The sequence below is a fragment of the Zootoca vivipara genome, chromosome 9 (assembly GCF_965207765.1).
Source record: "Zootoca vivipara chromosome 9, rZooViv2.hap1.1, whole genome shotgun sequence".
In the NCBI taxonomy this organism is placed as follows: Eukaryota; Metazoa; Chordata; class Lepidosauria; order Squamata; family Lacertidae; genus Zootoca; species Zootoca vivipara.
Window position 1 is genome coordinate 64991155 of NC_142592.1, and position 8398 is coordinate 64999552.

Consider the following 8398-nt stretch of genomic DNA (forward strand, 5'->3'; position numbering starts at 1 on the left):
ATGTCCCTTCAAATATACAAAATTGGATTTTCAGCCTAATGTTTATGAGCCGCCCCAGAGAACACAGGGTTTGTGGAATGTGGTAGGGCGATGACACAGTTGTATGAAATTTGGAATGCTTCCTTAGGCTGCTATATTGCAAAAAAAGAGACCCTCATCTCCCTCTTCTCCACTTGTCTGCATTCCTTCCCCTGGTTAATCAAGGTTAATTTTGAATAATGAGCAAAAAACCTGAGTTTTTTTATGTTGACAAAATGTAATAGGTTGGATCCAGATCAAATCCAAATTTGATGTGATTTTTATCTCCTAGTTTGGCACTGTGAAGCTGTTTAACAAATAACCTGGATAGATCCACATGGACATATTTGTAAACCAAGTCTGCCTTCAGGAATCCAACTGTGAACAGATGTGAGTAATCTTCTCTTATTGACTTTGAATAAGATTGTGGTGTCTTTATTTTAAGAGGCATTCAAGGGAAATTACCAGGAACGTATAATAGTGAGAGGCTCACACGAGCCTGCAACCAGCTATCTGCTGTACATGTAAAAAGGGGGATGGTAAACTCTGCTAAGTAAAGGAACTTGCTAGTGCAAGTTAGGAAGGATATTAATAAACAATATACCCTCTCCTGCCACCCTGAGCATTCCCAAAATCATCTGGCACCGCAGAGCTCCGCTGAAGGTTTCCTGGTTCTCTTGAACAAGCCTTGCTGAAATATGTGGGTGCCGAGCAAGACGACGGCAGGCTTGAGACTGGCGCAGGGAAACTTCCCGAAGCATGGCTCTCTTCCCATGTTCTCCCTGGTGTTTGTTGTGGAGCTGAGACACAGCAGAGTCTCAGCGCAAGCACCACCTGTGGCATTTTAACCCCGAAGTGTATCTTATGAATGCCCACCTCACTTCTTCAATTAGTTGGAAGGGACCCAAAGGCTAATCTGTTTCAACCCCCGGCAATTCCTATGGCTTTAAACTGTTTGCAATATTGTGCAATGCCATCTTTTGATATATTAATAACTTTCACGATTGCAACCCACCCTAGGACCTTAGGGGGACGGGCAAGCAATATGTGGTTACCATGCTGTTACATGCCACTGCAATCTCCGAGCGGTTTCCTTGGAATGAGCAACACTGGAGACCGTGGTGTCTTTAGGATATATGGTTTATTTGCACAACATCTATACAACCTCAGCCCAGGATGGGAGGGACTTGCAGACTTAACACCCTGCTAGCTAGATATGATGGGAGTTATAGTCTGAAAAAAAAAAGCTTGGGAAACCCTGGCCTATTCAAGAGAAGGAATGGCAGTACTTAGCGCAACTACTGCCATTATTCCACAAAGAAACTTGCTCCTTTGGTTCAGCAATGGAATCCTCCATCAGATTTTAACCCTTGCTGGATCCAGGACTTTCCGCCTACAACTAAAAGTAGCAATAATAGTAATAGTAATAAAAGCAATGCAACTTCTACAAAAAACAACACTTTATTGCAGATAAACACAACTGGAAGCTCTCTCCCCCCCCCTTTAGTGCAGGGAGGGGAATGCAATGAAACTTTAAGGAAACCAGCTTTCCTCCAGCAAAAACTCCTGTAAGAGGATCCAGGGGTTCAGAGGCTGCAGGAAGAGCCAAAACTGGAAGGAAGGAGCCACAACCCCCTGCCTCTTTGCAAGTGTGTAAGTGTGGAGGTCCTTCACTGCTGGGCCCTGCCACTCTTTTGCCAGGAACCCCTTTGCCACCATCCGTCCTGTTGAAGCCCCGTTTCTTCAAGGAAGCTGTAGATAGCTCTCGCCTGGCCCATTTCTCCGTCTTCCCTGAACATACTCGCCAGCTTCTTCAGGCAAATTTCCAGCTGCAGCCTCTCAAATGAATGGTCTGTAGGGATCCTGGCGGCCGCCTGGTACATCTCTAGGGCCTGACTCTTCATCCCCTTCTTGTGGAGGAGGAAATCCCCCCAGTTCATGTAGATCGACTGCTGGCATCTATTGCTGGCTCCCGGGAGCTCCTCCATCAGGTTCAGGTAGATCTCTTCCTCGTAAGCCGGCGGACCTCTCGCCGTAAACCTTCGCCAGCTTCAGCCGGGTGAAGATGGAGGAAGGATCCATCTCCAGTGCGCGCTTGAAGCTCTCGATGGCAGCCTCAACAGCTTCTTCTCTGACATCACCTGGAGGGCTCGCCAACTGCTTCAGGTAGCACAGGCCAAGGTCGTAGTGTAGGAGATGGTAGCCGTGATCTAGGGCGATGGCCTTCTTCAGAATGGAAATGGTACGGGGAAGGAATTGTGGCCTGAGCAGCTTGCAGATGATTCGGAGGACTTCGGGGTTCATGCTCTCCTGGGCAACATCGTCCGCGAGGCAGAGCGCTCTTTCCGTATCCACATCCCTAAGTGCCTGAGCCAAATAAGCTTTGGCTTCATAGTTCTGTGGCTGGCGAACAATGACTTCTTCCAGCAACTTCTGGGCTTCTTCCCGTTGTTCAGCATTAGGGGAATGAGTCCAGGAGGCATAAACGGAGACGGCCAGTCCAGCCTGGAACTCCTCATTGGACTCTTCGACCTCCAGCGCCTTCCGGAAACATTCTGCGGCCTCATCCCCATTCCGGAAGCCTCCGGCCAGGAGGGACCAGCCTTTCTGAGCATAGATTTCAGGGATCATCGCAGAGTAAGCCTCTGGGCTGCCCAAGGACCGGCAGATGTCGTGGATGCGTCCCAGGTAGAGGTCCACCATGTCATAATTGACCAAGCGGTAATAGATCCAGGCATAGTTGCCATAGGTCACCAGGGCCTGGCGGGAGAAGTTGGCAGGGTGGTCCCGCTTCAGAGCCCCCTCTGCTTCTCGGAGGCTGTCAAGGGCCTCCTTGTAGTTCCCCTGCAGGTGCTGGAGGTAGCCCCTCATGGCAAGGTAGGTGCCTCGATTGGGGTGTGGGGTGTGCTGCGCCTTTGGGGCCAGCGTCTGCAGGATGTGCACTGCTTCCACCTTGTCCTTGATCTCGAAATCCCAGGTGAAATGGCACTGCAAGCTCTCCAGCTTCGACCTCAGTGGTCGGCTGCAGAGGGAAGAAGCAAGGAGGGAGGGAGGGAGGGAGGGAGATTGAGAAAGCGTGAAGGAGGGAGGGAGGGAGGGAGGGAGATTGAGAAAGTGTGAGGGACACTCTTGAAATAATATATAGTGGTGAAGTAAAATTTTAAGCTGGTTCCTATGAACCCAGAGAAATGGATCCTGACCCAGGGAGAGCCCAAGGATCCAGGCAAGCAGGCACGATGTTGCCGCTGGCCGTAGAATGACAGAGACCAAACTAAGGCTGTCAAAAGCAAAGTACAGTTTATTAAAGAATAGAAACTGTTGCAACAGGGTCCTGCCTCTCACGCAGGAGAACAAGGAAGGAACACCAAACAGAGGTGTCTTGCCCTTAAAAAGAAATTTGAAATTGGTTTCAGCCCACCCCCCCAGAAGCATCATCCATATGTCACAGAAGGGGTGTAGCCCAAGACCCCCCTCCCTAGATTCATCATAGGTACATCTTGAAAGGGGAGGTCTGGTGGCAGTAATCTGAGCAGTCTGGACCCTGCCCCCTGCCCCCAAAACCTAATAAACAAAATTGAGAGATATTTACATTTCCCTGTTTCCCAGCCAAGTTAATCACACCCTTTTGTCTGGCACTCAGGTACCAGGATGCCAGGGTTATCACTTTAATTCCTGAGACAATGAGAAGGTTCCCCCCACCCCCCTTCTTCCTTGCAGAGGAACACCTGGTCAGAGAGAGAGTCAAAATGGTGTCAGAAAGGCCTGTCTTCCTGTGCTGCTTCAGACATGTGCCTGTACATTCATGTACATGTTTTATGAACAATTATATATATATATATATATATATATATATATATATATATATATGACCTCAAAATTCTTATAACAGTGGTAACTCTACTTACGTTCATACGTATCCTTCGGGATATGTATGTGGCAAACCTGGAAGTATTTCTCCAGGTTTCGCTGTGCAAGCATGCGCAGAAGCGCCAAACCGTGCCGCACTGCCGTGTGCATGCGCAGAAGCAGCACCCCCGGTTGCAAATTCTTCAGGATCCGACCAGAGCTCCGGAATGGATCCCGTTCGCAACCGGAGGTACCACTGTACAGTCGTACCTCAGCTCCCAAACGCTTTTGGAATCGAACGTTTTGGCTCGTGAACGTTTGAAAACTGGGAGGGGGTATCCAGTTTTCGAACGTTCTTTCAGAAGCCGAATGTCCAACGGGGCTTCCGATTGGCTGCAGCAGCTTCCTGCAGCCAATCGGAAGCCGCGCTTTGGCAGTCGAACGGACTTCTGGAATGGATTCTGTTCGACTTCCAAGCTACAACTGTATAATGAATGGGGGGAAATGTTTAAAAGTACCTTTCAGAAACAAAACAAAACCCAGAGTCTTTTTGTTGGGGATAATTCAGAGGGAAATTCCTAGGTATCAAAAAGGGTTATTTACTTATGCCACTACTGCGGCCTGTGTTTTGTTAGCCCCAAAATCGAAAATTGAGCAAGGTCCCAACCAAAGGAGAATGGCAACTTAAACAGATGGAATCAAGGCAGCTTGCAGATTTGAAATACAGAATAAGAGAACAAGAAGGACATACGTTTAAAGAAGACTGGAAAAATGTTTACTGATTATATGGGTGAAAATTGTGTACCTTTAAAAACGCTGGCAGCATTAAGATAAATTCAACAGTGCAAATAAATTTTGATGGTGTAACAATGGAATACTGAATGGTTTAGGTCATTTAAAATATGCAGGGATCTACGGTAGGCAAAATGAACAAATGGAAAGAGAAGAAGGGAAGTCATTGATTTGAGGCTGTTTAAATGAATATATTGAAACATAAATTTTAAAAGTCAAATGAAAACTATAAATAAAAAAGAGACAGAAAGGGTGAAGGGGTCCTGCAGGCAGGAGTTCTTTGCTCAAAAGGGTTCAGAGGATTTTGGATTTAGACTTAGGTGTGACCGGAATGTGGCCTCTTGCCAAAAAGGAAAAATCACACCTGTTGCCCCGCCCACTTTTACCTCTAGGCCCCACCCACCCAGAGCAGGTGCTTCCTCCTACTCCCTAGATTTGGCCATAGAGTGTCAGAATAACAGCTCCGTCAGTAGAGCATGAGACTCTTGATTTCAGGGTTGTAGGTTCGAGCCCCACGTTGGGTAAAAGATCCTTGCATTGCAGAGGTTGGACTAGATGACCCATGGGAACGCTTCCAACTCTACAGTTGCACAATCCTATCTCCAGCCCTACCTGCAGATGCCATCAGGGGACCACAGAATTTTAGAGTTGCAAGGGTGCCCGAGGGTCATCTAGTCCAACCCTGAGATCTTCTGCATGCAAAGCAGGTGCTCTAACCACTGAGCCACAGCTGCTGCTCTCCTGATGTCGCGGGACTCCAGCTCCCTTTGCCCTTGGCCATGCTGGCTGCTGAAGCTGGAGTCCAGCAACATCCAACTTGCATTGCAGGGGGCTCCCATTCTAGGATTCTAACTCCTGCTGCACAAAATGCAGAACGGGAGGTCATTAAGCGGGAGGAGTCTGATCTATGCAGGAGTCACTGTTTACCTCATTTTTCCTTTCCCAGAGAGGAGGTTGAATTCCGCAGGAAGAAAACTTTCCCTCGCCAGCGGGCCAGCAGTCTGCAGGACGCTACCTCTGTCGGCAAAGTTTTGCCTCGCTCTCTGTTTCTATAACAACGCAGTGAGCCTCCTCCGGCAGAACAGAAACCGAAACTCAAAAGAGAGATTCATTTCTTCCTTCTGGAGAGGAATGTTGCTTGGTTCTTGCAAAGACGGGTTTGCTTGGCTGCTTGGAAAGCCTCCAAGCACAACATTGTAGCCGGCCACTCGCGGACATGAATAAATCACGGTTTAAACGGGGGGCCAAAAGGTAAAATAGTACCTCCGTTCTCCTGCAAACGATGCAAGGCTCCTCCCGGCTCATTTTGCTTTCCATCGTTGCCTGCTAGCCACCGGCCGCTCCCCGGTACTCCCCCCCCCAAATGCTCTCCTTCCCATCCCGATCCCATGTCCAGAAAGTCGGATTGTTTAGTCGTTTAGTCATGTCCGACTCTTCGTGACCCCATGGACCAGAGCACGCCAGGCACTCCTGTCTTCCACTGCCTCCCGCAGTTTGGTCAAACTCATGTTCGTAGCTTCGAGAACACTATCCTACCATCTCATCCTCTGTCGTCCCCTTCTCCTAGTGCCCTCAATCTTTCCCAACATCAGGGTCTTTTCCAGGGAGTCTTCTCTTCTCATTGCAATAAATACTCCTTTTTAATTACCTACTGTTACTGTGTTATCAAGCTGGGAACCTGGACTCCTGACAACCTCTTACTGCTGGAAGGTTCTTCCTAATCTCTATTAGGAATCTCCTTTCTTGTCACTTGAATCTATTGACTCGGGTCTGTCCTCTGCAGCCACAGAAAACAAACTTGCAAATATCTTCCATGCGTCAGCCCATTAGATGTTTGAAGATGGCTATCATATCACCTCTCAGTCTTCTCTCCTCCAAGTATTCTTCCAATACCTTCCTAAATGATATATTATGGAACTGCTGTAACATAGCACCACTGTGGCAAGAAGTTTGTCTTTTCCAAATTATGATATGATTTAGTTCTTGTTTCTTTCATTCCGGAAATAATATTTCTAAGTATTTTTTAAAATGTTGTTAGTTCTAGAAAATACACAAATGTAGTGGTCACAAGTAGCTTGATAAGATAATGGTAACAATAATAATCTTGAAATGTTGGGGAAGTAATGTCCCTTCAAATATACAAAATTGGATTTCCAGCCTAATGTTTATGAGCTGCCCCAGAGAAAACAGAGTTTGTGGAATGTGGTAGGGCGATGACACAGTTGTATGAAATTTGGAATGCTTCCTTAGGCTGCTATATTGCAAAAAAGAGACCCTCATCTCCCTCTTCTACACTTGTCTGCATTCCTTCTCCTGGTTAATCAAGGTTAATTTTGAATAATGAGCAAAAAACCTGAGTTTTTTTATGTTGACAAAATGTAATAGGTTGGATCCAGATCAAATCCAAATTTGATGTGATTTTTATCTCCTAGTTTGGCACTGTGAAGCTGTTTAACAAATAACCTGGATAGATCCACATGGACATATTTGTAAACCAAGTCTGCCTTCAGGAATCCAATTGTGAACAGATGTGAGTAAACTTCTTATTGACCTTGAATAAGATTGTGGCGTCTTTATTTTAAGAGGCATTCAAGGGAGCTTACCAGGAACGTAGAATTCAATCTGAGGCAGATTGAATTGTAGAATAGTGAGAGGCTCACACGAGCCTGCAACCAGCTATCTGCTGTGCATGTAAAAAGGGGGATGTAAACTCTGCTAAGTAAAGGAACTTGCTAGTGCAAGTTAGGAAGGATATTAATAAACAATATACCCTCTCCTGCCACCCTGAGCATTCCCAAAATCATCTGGCACCGCAGGGCTCTGCTGAGGGTTTCCTGGTTCTCTTGAACAAGCCTTGCTGAAATATGTGGGTGCTGAGCAAGACAGGCTTGAGACTGGCGCAGGGAAACTTCCCGAAGCATGGCTCTCTTCCCATGTTCTCCCTGGTGTTTGTTGTGGAGCTGAGACACAGCAGAGTCTCAGCGCAAGCACCACCTGTGGCATTTTAACCCCGAAGTGTATCTTATGAATGCCCACCTCACTTCTTCAATTAGTTGGAAGGGACCCAAAGGCTAATCTGTTTCTTTTTTTATAATATTTTTTATTAATTTTATAAAAAGAACACATACAAAGCATACAACATAAACTCTGTCCCTTCATTTTCCCTCCACCCACAGGCCCCCTTCTGCCACCAGTGAGACCCATGGGCATTGGGAAACAAAGGGGTCCATTCCAAGCTGGGTTTGACCTCCCCCCTCCTTCCTCCCCCCTCATCCCCCCCCCTGCCACTGAGAGGATAAAGACGGAGGATCTCTGGGGTTTGGCTTGTCCCCCAGCTATTTCTTCGCTATATTGAAAAAAAGGGGAAAAAATAAAAAGGAAAAAGAAAAAAATATAAAAAGGGAGAAAAAAGAGAGGAAAAAAAAATAAAAAAAGAAAATATTAGTGGCTTCCACGACTCTCCTCCTCCTGGATTTCCCAACTTCATTACATAGTTATGGCGGGGTTTCTACTCCAATACAAAATCTTATTCTTACAATATTAACACAATCCTCCTCCTTCTTCATGCTGTCCCCCCCTGAGTCCCCCCCCCTGCCACCGGGGCAGCCCGAGGGGCCCAGCAGTCAAAAGGTTCCATTTTTGTGTCTGGGTTTCCCTCTACCCCTCCCTCTCTCCCCAAAGCACCCCCTGCCACTGGGTACCAAGAGTAAGGAGAGGGAGACAAGCAGTTCTCCACCCAAAC

General features: G+C 47.0%; 1 pseudogene across 1 annotated transcript; it reads right to left on the reverse strand.

Moving 5' to 3' along the window:
* Positions 1-1463: 1463 nt before the first annotated feature.
* Positions 1464-5695, reverse strand: LOC118091528 (interferon-induced protein with tetratricopeptide repeats 5-like; annotated as a pseudogene). The gene is made up of 2 exons (XR_015945952.1): positions 5584-5695; positions 1464-3040 (listed from the first exon to the last, which is right to left on the reverse strand). The product of XR_015945952.1 is annotated as an interferon-induced protein with tetratricopeptide repeats 5-like (transcript).
* Between the last annotated feature and the right edge of the window lie 2703 nt (positions 5696-8398).